Raw genomic sequence first — 17,351 nt, forward strand, 5'->3', positions numbered from 1 at the left:
AAAGAGGCAGAACGTCCACAATGATGCACTTGGCCAAAAAGGGCGTATGCGTTTTTCCTGAATATATTCAGGAAAAAACGCATACGCCCTTTTTGGCCAACCAAGCAAGCTTGCAAAGGAAATCTGCACAACAATGAAGTCTCACTGCCCCCCGGTCAAAAGGGCAATCTGAAAAAAGTGTAAAATCCAGAAAGGCAGGACAGGCCATGGAGAACTGGGAGCCTTGTTATGCTCATGGGCGGGATGTAAATTGTCAACAGCCACTCTGGAGAAGTGTATGGTGTTCCCTGAAACATCTAAAAAACAAAGCAACAGAGCCTAGGGCACTTCCACTTATGGTCCTATAGCTTAGGGAAATTAAAATCAAAAAGACACAGCCACCCCAAAGTTTGGGATGGCTCTGTTTACAAGAACCTCGCTTACGGTACAAGTTCAATATCACAGAAAGAAAAAAATGGATAAAGAAGTTGTGGTACTTACGTACAATGCAATATCACTCAGCAATGAAATCTATGTCATCAGGCCCGTAGCAGCATAACGAGTGGATTCAGGTACGATGATTCTAATTGAAATAATTCACAGAGAAAAAAAAACATCATAAGATATCACTACTACACGGAATGTAAACTTGGCTACACAGGAACTGAATTACAAAACAGAACAGGGTCTCAAATGTAGAGAACCAACTTATGCTTGCATAAGGCGAAAGGTGAGTTGGGGTGCTGCATAAAACCAGAGATTGAAATTAGCACAGATACCGTTCCATAAGCCAAATATGTAATAGACAAGAGCTACTCCTTGCTCAACGAAGTGGACTCTACAACCCATATTAAATGCCTAAGAATATACCTGACTAGTAAGAATCTTAAAACCTATGGATTTATATGTCTCTAAAAGAGAATCAAGCGTGTGTACAGTGGCATAAATGCAGCAGTGATAGGTTTGGTGAGGTTCGGTGAACACATGCAGACCCTATGAAGTCATATTGCATGGTACCCATTCCATGGGTCTCAACTCTCCAGGTTTAAGGGATTCTTCCTTCAGCTAAATCATGCATGTGGAACCCAGAGTATGATCCACCGTGTGATCGGGAAACGTGTTCAAATGTGTCAATTTTCGTCCCCTGGTACTCGGGTGCAACATTCCAGACGCTTTACTAACTCTCTCCCCACTTGGAGAGTCAGTGCCTTTAACCTCCTGTTTGGCCCAGTTTGCAATTTCTGCGGAAAATGAACAGGAATAGGGAGAACCAATGAGAGACTAGCTGGAGGTGTCTGGACGGGCAAATTTAACTCTCATTTCCCACCAGGAAGAGGAATTAACCAAAGGCTCAGCATGCCATGCCGGAACCACACTAGGGCCTGAAGCAATGCTGCGGTGTTGCGGCCAGCTCACAAGAAAGCGAGTTGAAGAAAGGAGCTCAGGGGCACTGTCATTCACAAATCTGCAGAGTTATAAATGACAGCTATCGTCCAAAAATATATTGAAGTAAGGCTGCCAAGAGGACTTGAATGCGGGGCAGAATTGCAGGAAACCGATTTCAGGAGGTAGACTGGAATTGCATGTAAAGCATAGGAAAAGAGGCAGAACGTCCACAATGATGCACTTGGCCAAAAAGTGCATATGCGTTTTTTCGTCAGGAAATAATGCATACGCCCTTTTTGGCCAACCAAGCAAGCTTGCAAAGGAAATCTGCACTACAATGAAGTCTCACTGCCCCCCGGTCAAAAGGGCCATCTGAAAAAAGTGTAAAATCCAGAAAGGCAGGACAGGCCATGGAGAACTGGGAGCCTTGTTATGCTGATGGGCGGGATGTAAATTGCCAACAGCCACTCTGGAGAAGTGTATGGTGTTTCCTGAAACATCTAAAAAACAAAGCAACAGAGCCTAGGGCACTTCCACTTATGGTCCTATAGCTTAGGGAAATTAAACTCAAAAAGACACAGCCACCCCAAACTTTGGGACAGCTCTGTTTACAAGAACCTCATTTACGGTACAAGTTCAATATCACAGAAAGCGAAAAATGGATAAAGAATTTGTGGTACTTACGTACAATGCAATATAACTCAGCAATGAAATCTATGTCATCAGGCCCATAGCAGCATAATGAGTGGGTTAAGGTACGATGATTCTAAGTGAAATAAGTCACACAGAAAAAGAAACAACATAAGATATCACTACTACACGGAATGTAAACTTGGCTACACAGGAACTGAATTACAAAACAGAACAGGGTCTCAAATGTAGAAAACCAACTTATGCTTGCTTAAGGGGAAAGGTGAGTTGGGGTGCTGCATAAAACCAGAGATTGAAATGAGCACAGATACCGTTCCATAAGCCAAATATGTAATAGACAAGAGCTACTCCTTGCTCAACGAAGTGGACACTACACCCCATATTAAACGCCTAAGAATATACCTGACAAGTAAGAATCTTAAAACCTATGGATTTATATTTCTCCGAAAGAGAATCAAGCGTGTGTACAGCGGCATAAACGCAGCAGTGATAGGATTGGTGAGGTTCGGTGAGCAAATGCAGACCCTTTGAAGTCATATTGCATGGTACCCATTCCATGGGTCTCAACTCTCCAGGTTTAAGGGATTCTTCCTTCAGCTAAAACATGCATGTGGAACCCAGAGTATGATCCACCGTGTGATCGGGAAACGTGTTCAAATGTGACTCAGATTTCGTGCCCTGGTACTCGGGTGCAACATTCCAGACGCTTTACTAACACTCTCCCCACTTGGAGAGTCAGTGCCTTTAAACTCCTGTTGACCCAGTTTGCAATTTCTGTGGAAAATGAACAGGAATAGGGAGAACCAATGAGAGACTAGCTGGAGGTGTCTGGACGGGCAAATTTAACTCTCATTTCCCACCAGGAAGAGGAATTAACCAAAGGCTCAGCGTGCCATGCCGGAACCACACTAGGGCCTGAAGCAATCCTGCAGTGTTGCGGCCAGCTCACAAGAAAGCGAGTTGAAGAAAGGAGCTCAGGGGCACTGTCATTCACAAACATGCAGAGTTATAAATGACAGCTATCGTCCAAAAATATATTGAAGTAAGTCTGCCAAGAGGACGTTAAAGCGGGGCAGAATTGCAGGAAACCGATTTCAGGAGGTAGACTGGAATTGCATGTAAAGCATAGGAAAAGAGGCAGAACGTCCACAATGATGCACTTGGCCAAAAAGGGCGTATGCGTTTTTTCCTGAATATATTCAGGAAAAAACGCATACGCCCTTTTTGGCCAACCAAGCAAGCTTGCAAAGGAAATCTGCACTACAATGAAGTCTCACTGCCCCCCGGTCAAAAGAGCCATCTGAAAAAAGTGTAAAATCCAGAAAGGCAGGACAGGCCATGGAGAACTGGGAGCCTTGTTATGCTCATGGGCGGGATGTAAATTGCCAACAGCCACTCTGGAGAAGTGTATGGTGTTTCCTGAAACATCTAAAAAACAAAGCAACAGAGCCTAGGGCACTTCCACTTATGGTCCTATAGCTTAGGGAAATTAAACTCAAAAAGACACAGCCACCCCAAAGTTTGGGACAGCGCTGTTTACAAGAACCTCGTTTACGGTACAAGTTCAATATCACAGAAAGCGAAAAATGGATAAAGAATTTGTGGTACTTACGTACAACGCAATATAACTCAGCAATGAAATCTATGTCATCAGGCCCATAGCAGCATAATGAGTGGATTCAGGTACGATGATTCTAAGTGAAATAAGTCACACAGAAAAAGAAACAACATAAGATATCACTACTACACGGAATGTAAACTTGGCTACACAGGAACTGAATTACAAAACAGAACAGGGTCTCAAATGTAGAAAACCAACTTATGCTTGCTTAAGGGGAAAGGTGAGTTGGGGTGCTGCATAAAACCAGAGATTGAAATGAGCACAGATACCGTTCCATAAGCCAAATATGTAATAGACAAGAGCTACTCCTTGCTCAACGAAGTGGACACTACACCCCATATTAAACGCCTAAGAATATACCTGACAAGTAAGAATCTTAAAACCTATGGATTTATATTTCTCCGAAAGAGAATCAAGCGTGTGTACAGCGGCATAAACGCAGCAGTGATAGGATTGGTGAGGTTCGGTGAGCAAATGCAGACCCTTTGAAGTCATATTGCATGGTACCCATTCCATGGGTCTCAACTCTCCAGGTTTAAGGGATTCTTCCTTCAGCTAAAACATGCATGTGGAACCCAGAGTATGATCCACCGTGTGATCGGGAAACGTGTTCAAATGTGACTCAGATTTCGTGCCCTGGTACTCGGGTGCAACATTCCAGACGCTTTACTAACACTCTCCCCACTTGGAGAGTCAGTGCCTTTAAACTCCTGTTGACCCAGTTTGCAATTTCTGTGGAAAATGAACAGGAATAGGGAGAACCAATGAGAGACTAGCTGGAGGTGTCTGGACGGGCAAATTTAACTCTCATTTCCCACCAGGAAGAGGAATTAACCAAAGGCTCAGCGTGCCATGCCGGAACCACAGTAGGGCCTGAAGCAATCCTGCAGTGTTGCGGCCAGCTCACAAGAAAGCGAGTTGAAGAAAGGAGCTCAGGGGCACTGTCATTCACAAACATGCAGAGTTATAAATGACAGCTGTCGTCCAAAAATATATTGAAGTAAGGCTGCCAAGAGGACGTGAAAGCGGGGCAGAATTGCAGGAAACCGATTTCAGGAGGTAGAGTGGAATTGCATGTAAAGCATAGGAAAAGAGGCAGAACGTCCACAATGATGCACTTGGCCAAAAAGGGCGTATGCGTTTTTTCCTGAATATATTCAGGAAAAAACGCATACGCCCTTTTTGGCCAACCAAGCAAGCTTGCAAAGGAAATCTGCACAACAATGAAGTCTCACTGCCCCCCGGTCAAAAGGGCCATCTGAAAAAAGTGTAAAATCCAGAAAGGCAGGACAGGCCATGGAGAACTGGGAGCCTTGTTATGCTCATGGGCGGGATGTAAATTGCCAACAGCCACTCTGGAGAAGTGTATGGTGTTTCCTGAAACATCTAAAAAACAAAGCAACAGAGCCTAGGGCACTTCCACTTATGGTCCTATAGCTTAGGGAAATTAAAATCAAAAAGACACAGCCACCGCAAAGTTTGGGATGGCTCTGTTTACAAGAACCTCGTTTACGGTATAAGTTCAATATCACAGAAAGAAAAAAATGGATAAAGAAGTTGTGGTACTTACGTACAATGCAATATCACTCAGCAATGAAATCTATGTCATCAGGCCCGTAGCAGCATAACGAGTGGATTCAGGTACGATGATTCTAATTGAAATAATTCACAGAGAAAAAAAAACATCATAAGATATCACTACTACACGGAATGTAAACTTCGCTACACAGGAACTGAATTACAAAACAGAACAGGGTCTCAAATGTAGAAAACCAACTTATGCTTGCATAAGGCGAAAGGTGAGTTGGGGTGCTGCATAAAACCAGAGATTGAAATTAGCACAGATACCGTTCCATAAGCCAAATATGTAATAGACAAGAGCTACTCCTTGCTCAACGAAGTGGACTCTACAACCCATATTAAATGCCTAAGAATATACCTGACTAGTAAGAATCTTAAAACCTATGGATTTATATGTCTCTAAAAGAGAATCAAGCGTGTGTACAGTGGCATAAATGCAGCAGTGATAGGTTTGGTGAGGTTCGGTGAACACATGCAGACCCTATGAAGTCATATTGGATGGTACCCATTCCATGGGTCTCAACTCTCCAGGTTTAAGGGATTCTTCCTTCAGCTAAATCACGCATGTGGAACCCAGAGTATGATCCACCGTGTGATCGGGAAACGTGTTCAAATGTGGCAGTTTTCGTCCCCTGGTACTCGGGTGCAACATTCCAGACGCTTTACTAACTCTCTCCCCACTTGGAGAGTCAGTGCCTTTAACCTCCTGTTTGGCCCAGTTTGCAATTTCTGCGGAAAATGAACAGGAATAGGGAGAACCAATGAGAGACTAGCTGGAGGTGTCTGGACGGGCAAATTTAACTCTCATTTCCCCCCAGGAAGAGGAATTAACCAAAGGCTCAGCGTGCCATGCCGGAACCACACTAGGGCCTGAAGCAATGCTGCGGTGTTGCGGCCAGCTCACAAGAAAGCGAGGTGAAGAAAGGAGCTCAGGGGCACTGTCATTCACAAATCTGCAGAGTTATAAATGACAGCTATCGTCCAAAACTATATTGAAGTAAGGCTGCCAAGAGGACTTGAAAGTGGGGCAGAATTGCAGGAAACCGATTTCAGGAGGTAGACTGGAATTGCATGTAAAGCATAGGAAAAGAGGCAGAACGTCCACAATGATGCACTTGGCCAAAAAGTGCATATGCGTTTTTTCGTCAGGAAATAACGCATACGCCCTTTTTGGCCAACCAAGCAAGCTTGCAAAGGAAATCTGCACTACAATGAAGTCTCACTGCCCCCCGATCAAAAGGGCCATCTGAAAAAAGTGTAAAATCCAGAAAGGCAGGACAGGCCATGGAGAACTGGGAGCCTTGTTATGCTCATGGGCGGGATGTAAATTGCCAACAGCCACTCTGGAGAAGTGTATGGTGTTTCCTGAAACATCTAAAAAACAAAGCAACAGAGCCTAGGGCACTTCCACTTATGGTCCTATAGCTTAGGGAAATTAAAATCAAAAAGACACAGCCACCCCAAAGTTTGGGACAGCGCTGTTTACAAGAACCTCGTTTACGGTACAAGTTCAATATCACAGAAAGCGAAAAATGGATAAAGAATTTGTGGTACTTACGTACAACGCAATATAACTCAGCAATGAAATCTATGTCATCAGGCCCATAGCAGCATAATGAGTGGATTCAGGTACGATGATTCTAAGTGAAATAAGTCACACAGAAAAAGAAACAACATAAGATATCACTACTACACGGAATGTAAACTTGGCTACACAGGAACTGAATTACAAAACAGAACAGGGTCTCAAATGTAGAAAACCAACTTATGCTTGCTTAAGGGGAAAGGTGAGTTGGGGTGCTGCATAAAACCAGAGATTGAAATTAGCACAGATACCGTTCCATAAGCCAAATATGTAATAGACAAGAGCTACTCCTTGCTCAACGAAGTGGACACTACACCCCATATTAAACGCCTAAGAATATACCTGACTAGTAAGAATCTTAAAACCTATGGATTTATATGTCTCCGAAAGAGAATCAAGCGTGTGTACAGTGGCAGAAACGCAGCAGTGATAGGATTGGTGAGGTTCGGTGAGCAAATGCAGACCCTTTGAAGTCATATTGCATGGTACCCATTCCATGGGTCTCAACTCTCCAGGTTTAAGGGATTCTTCCTTCAGCTAAAACATGCATGTGGAACCCAGAGTATGATCCACCATGTGATTGGGAAACGTGTTCAAACGTGTCTCAGTTTTCGTCCCCTGGTACTCGGGTGCAACATTCCAGATGCTTTACTAACACTCTCCCCACTTGGAGAGTCAGTGCCTTTAACCTCCTGTTTGGCCTAGTTTGCAATTTCTACCGAAAATGAACAGGAATAGGGAGAACCAATGAGAGACTAGCTGGAGGTGTCTGGACGGGCAAATTTAACTCTCATTTCCCACCAGGGAGAGGAATTAACCAAAGGCTCAGCGTGCCATGCCGGAACCACACTAGGGCCTGAAGCAATCCTGCGGTGTTGCGGACAGCTCACAAGAAAGCGAGTTGAAGAAAGGAGGTCAGGGGCACTGTCATTCACAAACCTGCAGAGTTATAAATGACAGCTATCGTCCAAAAATATATTAAAGTAAGGCTACCAAGAGGACTTGAAAGTGGGGCAGAATTGCAGGAAACTGATTTCAGGAGGTAGAGTGGAATTGCATGTAAAGCATAGGAAAAGAGGCAGAACGTCCACAATGATGCACTTGGCCAAAAAGGGCGTATGCGTTTTTTCCTGAATATATTCAGGAAAAAACGCATACGCCCTTTTTGGCCAACCAAGCAAGCTTGCAAAGGAAACTTGCACTACAATGAAGTCTCACTGCCCCACGGTCAAAAGGGCCATCTGAAAAAAGTGTAAAATCCAGAAAGGCAGGACAGGCCATGGAGAACTGGGAGCCTTGTTATGCTCATGGGCGGGATGTAAATTGCCAACAGCCACTCTGGAGAAGTGTATGGTGTTTCCTGAAACATCTAAAAAACAAAGCAACAGAGCCTAGGGCACTTCCACTTATGGTCCTATAGCTTAGGGAAATTAAACTCAAAAAGACACAGCCACCCCAAACTTTGGGACAACTCTGTTTACAAGAACCTCGTTTACGGTACAAGTTCAATATCACAGAAAGCGAAAAATGGATAAAGAATTTGTGGTACTTACGTACAATACAATATAACTTAGCAATGAAATCTATGTCATCAGACCCATAGCAGCATAATGAGTGGGTTAAGGTACGATGATTCTAAGTGAAATAAGTCACACAGAAAAAGAAACAACATAAGATATCACTACTACACGGCATGTAAACTTGGCTACCCAGGAACTGAATTACAAAACAGAACAGGGTCTCAAATGTAGAAAACCAACTTATGCTTGCTTAAGGGGAAAGGTGAGTTGGGGTGCTGCATAAAACCAGAGATTGAAATGAGCACAGATACCGTTCCATAAGCCAAATATGTAATAGACAAGAGCTACTCCTTGCTCAACGAAGTGGACACTACACCCCATATTAAACGCCTAAGAATATACCTGACTAGTAAGAATCTTAAAACCTATGGATTTATATTTCTCCGAAAGAGAATCAAGCGTGTGTACAGCGGCATAAATGCAGCAGTGATAGGATTGGTGAGGTTCGGTGAACACATGCAGACCCTTTGAAGTCATATTGCATGGTACCCATTCCATGGGTCTCAACTCTCCAGGTTTAAGGGATTCTTCCTTCAGCTAAAACATGCATGTGGAACCCAGAGTATGATCCACAGTGTGATCGGGAAACGTGTTCAAATCTGTCTCAGGTTTCGTCCCCTGGTTCTCGGGTGCGACATTCCAGACGCTTTACTAACACTCTCCCCACTTGGAGAGTCAGTGCCTTTAACCTCCTGTTTGGCCCAGTTTGCAATTTCTGCGGAAAATGAACAGGAATAGGGAGAACCAATGAGAGACTAGCTGGAGGTGTCTGGACGGGCAAATTTAACTCTCATTTCCCACCAGGAAGAGGAATTAACCAAAGGCTCAGCGTGCCATGCCGGAAACACACTAGGGCCTGAAACGATGCTGTGGTGTTGCGGCCAGCTCACAAGAAAGCGAGTTGAAGAAAGGAGCTCAGGGGTACTGTAATTCACAAACCTGCAGAGTTATAAATGACAGCTATCTTCCAAAAATATATTGAAGTAAGGCTGCCAAGAAGACTTCAAAGCGGGGCAGAATTGCAGGAAACCGATTTCAGGAGGTAGACTGGAATTGCATGTAAAGCATAGGGAAAGAGGCAGAACGTCCACAATGATGCACTTGGCCAAAAAGGGCGTATGCGTTTTTTCCTCAATATATTCAGGAAAAAACGCATACGCCCTTTTTGGGCAACCAAGCAAGCTTGCAAAGGAAATCTGCACTACAATGAAGTCTCACTGCCCCCCGGTCAAAAGGGCCCTCTGATAAAAGTGTAAAATCCAGAAAGGCAGGACAGGCCATGGAGAACTGGGAGCCTTGTTATGCTCATCGGCGGGATGTAAATTGCCAACAGCCACTCTGGAGAAGTGTATGGTGTTTCCTGAAACATCTAAAAAACAAAGCAACAGAGCCTAGGGCACTTCCACTTATGGTCCTATAGCTCAGGGAAATAAAAATCAAAAAGACACAGCCACCCCAAAGTTTGGGACGGCTCTCTTTACAAGAACCTCGGTTACGGTACAAGTTCAATATCACAGAAAGCGAAAAATGGATAAAGAAATTGTGGTACTTACATGCAATGCAATATCACTCAGCAATGAAATCTATGTCATCAGGCCCATAGCAGCATAATGAGTGGATTCAGGTACGATGATTCTAAGTGAAATAAGTCACACAGAAAAAGAAACATCATAAGATATCACTACTACACGGCATGTAAACTTGGCTACACAGGAACTGAATTACAAAACAGAACAGGGTCTCAAACGTAGAAAACCACCTTATGCTTGCTTAAGGGGAAAGGTGAGTTGGGGTGCTGCATAAAACCAGAGATTGAAATTAGCACAGATACCGTTCCATAAGGCAAATATGTAATAGACAAGAGTTGCTCCTTGCTCAACGAAGTGGACTCTACACCCCATATTAAACGCCTAAGAATATACCTGACTAGTAAGAATCTTAAAACCTATGGATTTATATGTCTCCGAAAGAGAATCAAGCGTGTGTACAGTGGCATAAACTTAGCAGTGATACGATTGGTGAGGTTCGGTGAACACATGCAGACCCTTTGAAGTCATATTGCATGGTACCCATTCCATGGGTCTCAACTCTCCAGGTTTAAGGGATTCTTCCTTCAGCTAAAACAGGCATGTGGAACCCAGAGTATGATCCACCGTGTGATCGGGAAACGTGTTCAAATGTGTCAGTTTTCGTCCCCTGGTACTCGGGTGCAACATTCCAGACGCTTTACTAACACTCTCCCCACTTGGAGAGTCAGTGCCTTTAACCTCCTGTTTGGCCCAGTTTGCAATTTCTGCGGAAAATGAACAGGAATAGGGAGAACCAATGAGAGACTAGCTGGAGGTGTCTGGACGGGCAAATTTAACTCTCATTTCCCACCAGGAAGAGGAATTAACCAAAGGCTCAGCGTGCCATGCCGGAACCACACTAGGGCCTGAAGCAATGCTGCGCTGTTGCGGCCAGCTCACAAGAAAGGGAGTTGAAGAAAGGAGCTCAGGGGCACTGTCATTCACAAACATGCAGAGTTATAAATGACAGCTATCGTCCAAAAATATATTGAAGTAAGGCTGCCAAGAGGACTTGAAAGCGGGACAGAATTGCAGGAAACCGATTTCAGGAGGTAGACTGGAATTGCATGTAAAGCATAGGAAAAGAGGCAGAACGTCCACAATGATGCACTTGGCCAAAAAGGGCGTATGCGTTTTTTCCTCAATATATTCAGGAAAAAACGCATACGCCCTTTTTGGCCAACCAAGCAAGCTTCCAAAGGAAATCTGCACTACAATGAAGTCTCACTGCCCCCCCCCGGTCAAAAGGGCCAACTGAAAAAAGTGTAAAATCCAGAAAGGCAGGACAGGCCATGGAGAACTGGGAGCCTTGTTATGCTCATGGGTGGGATGTAAATTGCCAACAGCCACTCTGGAGAAGTGTATGGTGTTTCCTGAAACATCTAAAAAACAAAGCAACAGAGCCTAGGGCACTTCCACTTATGGTCGTATAGCTTAGGGAAATTAAAATCAAAAAGACACAGCCACCCCAAAGTTTGGGACGGCTCTGTTTACAAGAACCTCGTTTACAGTACAAGTTCAATATCACAGAAAGAAAAAAATGGATAAAGAAGTTGTGGTACTTACGTACAATGCAATATCACTCAGCAATGAAATCTATGTCATCAGGCCCGTAGCAGCATAACGAGTGGATTCAGGTACGATGATTCTAATTGAAATAATTCACAGAGAAAAAGAAACATCATAAGATATCACTACTACACGGAATGTAAACTTGGCTACACAGGAACTGAATTACAAAACAGAACAGGGTCTCAAATGTAGAAAACCAACTTATGCTTGCATAAGGCGAAAGGTGAGTTGGGGTGCTGCATAAAACCAGAGATTGAAATTAGCACAGATACCGTTCCATAAGCCAAATATGTAATACACAAGAGCTACTCCTTGCTCAACGAAGTGGACTCTACAACCCATATTAAATGCCTAAGAATATACCTGACTAGTAAGAATCTTAAAACCTATGGATTTATATGTCTCTGAAAGAGAATCAAGCGTGTGTACAGTGGCATAAATGCAGCAGTGATAGGTTTGTTGAGGTTCGGTGAACACATGCAGACCCTTTGAAGTCATATTGTATGGTACCCATTCCATGGGTCTCAACTCTCAAGGTTTAAGGGATTCTTCCTTCAGCTAAATCATGCATGTGGAACCCAGAGTATGATCTACCGTGTGATCGGGAAACGTGTTCAAATGTGTCAGTTTTCATCCCCTGGTACTCGGGTGCAACATTCCAGACGCTTTACTAACTCTCTCCCCACTTGGAGAGTCAGTGCCTTTAACCTCCTGTTTGGCCCAGTTTGCAATTTCTGCGGAAAATGAACAGGAATAGGGAGAACCAATGAGAGACTAGCTGGAGGTGTCTGGACGGGCAAATTTAACTCTCATTTCCCACCAGGAAGAGGAATTAACCAAAGGCTCAGCGTGCCATGCCGGAAACACACTAGGGCCTGAAACGATGCTGTGGTGTTGCGGCCAGCTCACAAGAAAGCGAGTTGAAGAAAGGAGCTCAGGGGTACTGTCATTCACAAACCTGCAGAGTTATAAATGACAGCTATCTTCCAAAAATATATTGAAGTAAGGCTGCCAAGAAGACTTCAAAGCGGGGCAGAATTGCAGGAAACCGATTTCAGGAGGTAGACTGGAATTGCATGTAAAGCATAGGGAAAGAGGCAGAACGTCCACAATGATGCACTTGGCCAAAAAGGGCGTATGCGTTTTTTCCTGAATATATTCAGGAAAAAACGCATACGCCCTTTTTGGGCAACCAAGCAAGCTTGCAAAGGAAATCTGCACTACAATGAAGTCTCACTGCCCCCCGGTCAAAAGGGCCCTCTGATAAAAGTGTAAAATCCAGAAAGGCAGGACAGGCCATGGAGAACTGGGAGCCTTGTTATGCTCATCGGCGGGATGTAAATTGCCAACAGCCACTCTGGAGAAGTGTATGGTGTTTCCTGAAACATCTAAAAAACAAAGCAACAGAGCCTAGGGCACTTCCACTTATGGTCCTATAGCTCAGGGAAATAAAAATCAAAAAGACACAGCCACCCCAAAGTTTGGGACGGCTCTCTTTACAAGAACCTCGGTTACGGTACAAGTTCAATATCACAGAAAGCGAAAAATGGATAAAGAAATTGTGGTACTTACATGCAATGCAATATCACTCAGCAATGAAATCTATGTCATCAGGCCCATAGCAGCATAATGAGTGGATTCAGGTACGATGATTCTAAGTGAAATAAGTCACACAGAAAAAGAAACATCATAAGATATCACTACTACACGGCATGTAAACTTGGCTACACAGGAACTGAATTACAAAACAGAACAGGGTCTCAAACGTAGAAAACCACCTTATGCTTGCTTAAGGGGAAAGGTGAGTTGGGGTGCTGCATAAAACCAGAGATTGAAATTAGCACAGATACCGTTCCATAAGGCAAATATGTAATAGACAAGAGTTGCTCCTTGCTCAACGAAGTGGACTCTACACCCCATATTAAACGCCTAAGAATATACCTGACTAGTAAGAATCTTAAAACCTATGGATTTATATGTCTCCGAAAGAGAATCAAGCGTGTGTACAGTGGCATAAACTTAGCAGTGATACGATTGGTGAGGTTCGGTGAACACATGCAGACCCTTTGAAGTCATATTGCATGGTACCCATTCCATGGGTCTCAACTCTCCAGGTTTAAGGGATTCTTCCTTCAGCTAAAACAGGCATGTGGAACCCAGAGTATGATCCACCGTGTGATCGGGAAACGTGTTCAAATGTGTCAGTTTTCGTCCCCTGGTACTCGGGTGCAACATTCCAGACGCTTTACTAACACTCTCCCCACTTGGAGAGTCAGTGCCTTTAACCTCCTGTTTGGCCCAGTTTGCAATTTCTGCGGAAAATGAACAGGAATAGGGAGAACCAATGAGAGACTAGCTGGAGGTGTCTGGACGGGCAAATTTAACTCTCATTTCCCACCAGGAAGAGGAATTAACCAAAGGCTCAGCGTGCCATGCCGGAACCACACTAGGGCCTGAAGCAATGCTGCGCTGTTGCGGCCAGCTCACAAGAAAGGGAGTTGAAGAAAGGAGCTCAGGGGCACTGTCATTCACAAACATGCAGAGTTATAAATGACAGCTATCGTCCAAAAATATATTGAAGTAAGGCTGCCAAGAGGACTTGAAAGCGGGACAGAATTGCAGGAAACCGATTTCAGGAGGTAGACTGGAATTGCATGTAAAGCATAGGAAAAGAGGCAGAACGTCCACAATGATGCACTTGGCCAAAAAGGGCGTATGCGTTTTTTCCTCAATATATTCAGGAAAAAACGCATACGCCCTTTTTGGCCAACCAAGCAAGCTTCCAAAGGAAATCTGCACTACAATGAAGTCTCACTGCCCCCCCCCGGTCAAAAGGGCCAACTGAAAAAAGTGTAAAATCCAGAAAGGCAGGACAGGCCATGGAGAACTGGGAGCCTTGTTATGCTCATGGGTGGGATGTAAATTGCCAACAGCCACTCTGGAGAAGTGTATGGTGTTTCCTGAAACATCTAAAAAACAAAGCAACAGAGCCTAGGGCACTTCCACTTATGGTCGTATAGCTTAGGGAAATTAAAATCAAAAAGACACAGCCACCCCAAAGTTTGGGACGGCTCTGTTTACAAGAACCTCGTTTACAGTACAAGTTCAATATCACAGAAAGAAAAAAATGGATAAAGAAGTTGTGGTACTTACGTACAATGCAATATCACTCAGCAATGAAATCTATGTCATCAGGCCCGTAGCAGCATAACGAGTGGATTCAGGTACGATGATTCTAATTGAAATAATTCACAGAGAAAAAGAAACATCATAAGATATCACTACTACACGGAATGTAAACTTGGCTACACAGGAACTGAATTACAAAACAGAACAGGGTCTCAAATGTAGAAAACCAACTTATGCTTGCATAAGGCGAAAGGTGAGTTGGGGTGCTGCATAAAACCAGAGATTGAAATTAGCACAGATACCGTTCCATAAGCCAAATATGTAATACACAAGAGCTACTCCTTGCTCAACGAAGTGGACTCTACAACCCATATTAAATGCCTAAGAATATACCTGACTAGTAAGAATCTTAAAACCTATGGATTTATATGTCTCTGAAAGAGAATCAAGCGTGTGTACAGTGGCATAAATGCAGCAGTGATAGGTTTGTTGAGGTTCGGTGAACACATGCAGACCCTTTGAAGTCATATTGTATGGTACCCATTCCATGGGTCTCAACTCTCAAGGTTTAAGGGATTCTTCCTTCAGCTAAATCATGCATGTGGAACCCAGAGTATGATCTACCGTGTGATCGGGAAACGTGTTCAAATGTGTCAGTTTTCATCCCCTGGTACTCGGGTGCAACATTCCAGACGCTTTACTAACTCTCTCCCCACTTGGAGAGTCAGTGCCTTTAACCTCCTGTTTGGCCCAGTTTGCAATTTCTGCGGAAAATGAACAGGAATAGGGAGAACCAATGAGAGACTAGCTGGAGGTGTCTGGACGGGCAAATTTAACTCTCATTTCCCACCAGGAAGAGGAATTAACCAAAGGCTCAGCGTGCCATGCCGGAAACACACTAGGGCCTGAAACGATGCTGTGGTGTTGCGGCCAGCTCACAAGAAAGCGAGTTGAAGAAAGGAGCTCAGGGGTACTGTCATTCACAAACCTGCAGAGTTATAAATGACAGCTATCTTCCAAAAATATATTGAAGTAAGGCTGCCAAGAAGACTTCAAAGCGGGGCAGAATTGCAGGAAACCGATTTCAGGAGGTAGACTGGAATTGCATGTAAAGCATAGGGAAAGAGGCAGAACGTCCACAATGATGCACTTGGCCAAAAAGGGCGTATGCGTTTTTTCCTGAATATATTCAGGAAAAAACGCATACGCCCTTTTTGGGCAACCAAGCAAGCTTGCAAAGGAAATCTGCACTACAATGAAGTCTCACTGCCCCCCGGTCAAAAGGGCCCTCTGATAAAAGTGTAAAATCCAGAAAGGCAGGACAGGCCATGGAGAACTGGGAGCCTTGTTATGCTCATCGGCGGGATGTAAATTGCCAACAGCCACTCTGGAGAAGTGTATGGTGTTTCCTGAAACATCTAAAAAACAAAGCAACAGAGCCTAGGGCACTTCCACTTATGGTCCTATAGCTCAGGGAAATAAAAATCAAAAAGACACAGCCACCCCAAAGTTTGGGACGGCTCTCTTTACAAGAACCTCGGTTACGGTACAAGTTCAATATCACAGAAAGCGAAAAATGGATAAAGAAATTGTGGTACTTACATGCAATGCAATATCACTCAGCAATGAAATCTATGTCATCAGGCCCATAGCAGCATAATGAGTGGATTCAGGTACGATGATTCTAAGTGAAATAAGTCACACAGAAAAAGAAACATCATAAGATATCACTACTACACGGCATGTAAACTTGGCTACACAGGAACTGAATTACAAAACAGAACAGGGTCTCAAACGTAGAAAACCACCTTATGCTTGCTTAAGGGGAAAGGTGAGTTGGGGTGCTGCATAAAACCAGAGATTGAAATTAGCACAGATACCGTTCCATAAGGCAAATATGTAATAGACAAGAGTTGCTCCTTGCTCAACGAAGTGGACTCTACACCCCATATTAAACGCCTAAGAATATACCTGACTAGTAAGAATCTTAAAACCTATGGATTTATATGTCTCCGAAAGAGAATCAAGCGTGTGTACAGTGGCATAAACTTAGCAGTGATACGATTGGTGAGGTTCGGTGAACACATGCAGACCCTTTGAAGTCATATTGCATGGTACCCATTCCATGGGTCTCAACTCTCCAGGTTTAAGGGATTCTTCCTTCAGCTAAAACAGGCATGTGGAACCCAGAGTATGATCCACCGTGTGATCGGGAAACGTGTTCAAATGTGTCAGTTTTCGTCCCCTGGTACTCGGGTGCAACATTCCAGACGCTTTACTAACACTCTCCCCACTTGGAGAGTCAGTGCCTTTAACCTCCTGTTTGGCCCAGTTTGCAATTTCTGCGGAAAATGAACAGGAATAGGGAGAACCAATGAGAGACTAGCTGGAGGTGTCTGGACGGGCAAATTTAACTCTCATTTCCCACCAGGAAGAGGAATTAACCAAAGGCTCAGCGTGCCATGCCGGAACCACACTAGGGCCTGAAGCAATGCTGCGCTGTTGCGGCCAGCTCACAAGAAAGGGAGTTGAAGAAAGGAGCTCAGGGGCACTGTCATTCACAAACATGCAGAGTTATAAATGACAGCTATCGTCCAAAAATATATTGAAGTAAGGCTGCCAAGAGGACTTGAAAGCGGGACAGAATTGCAGGAAACCGATTTCAGGAGGTAGACTGGAATTGCATGTAAAGCATAGGA

Source organism: Globicephala melas, chromosome 5 (genome assembly GCF_963455315.2).
Source record: "Globicephala melas chromosome 5, mGloMel1.2, whole genome shotgun sequence".
In the NCBI taxonomy this organism is placed as follows: Eukaryota; Metazoa; Chordata; class Mammalia; order Artiodactyla; family Delphinidae; genus Globicephala; species Globicephala melas.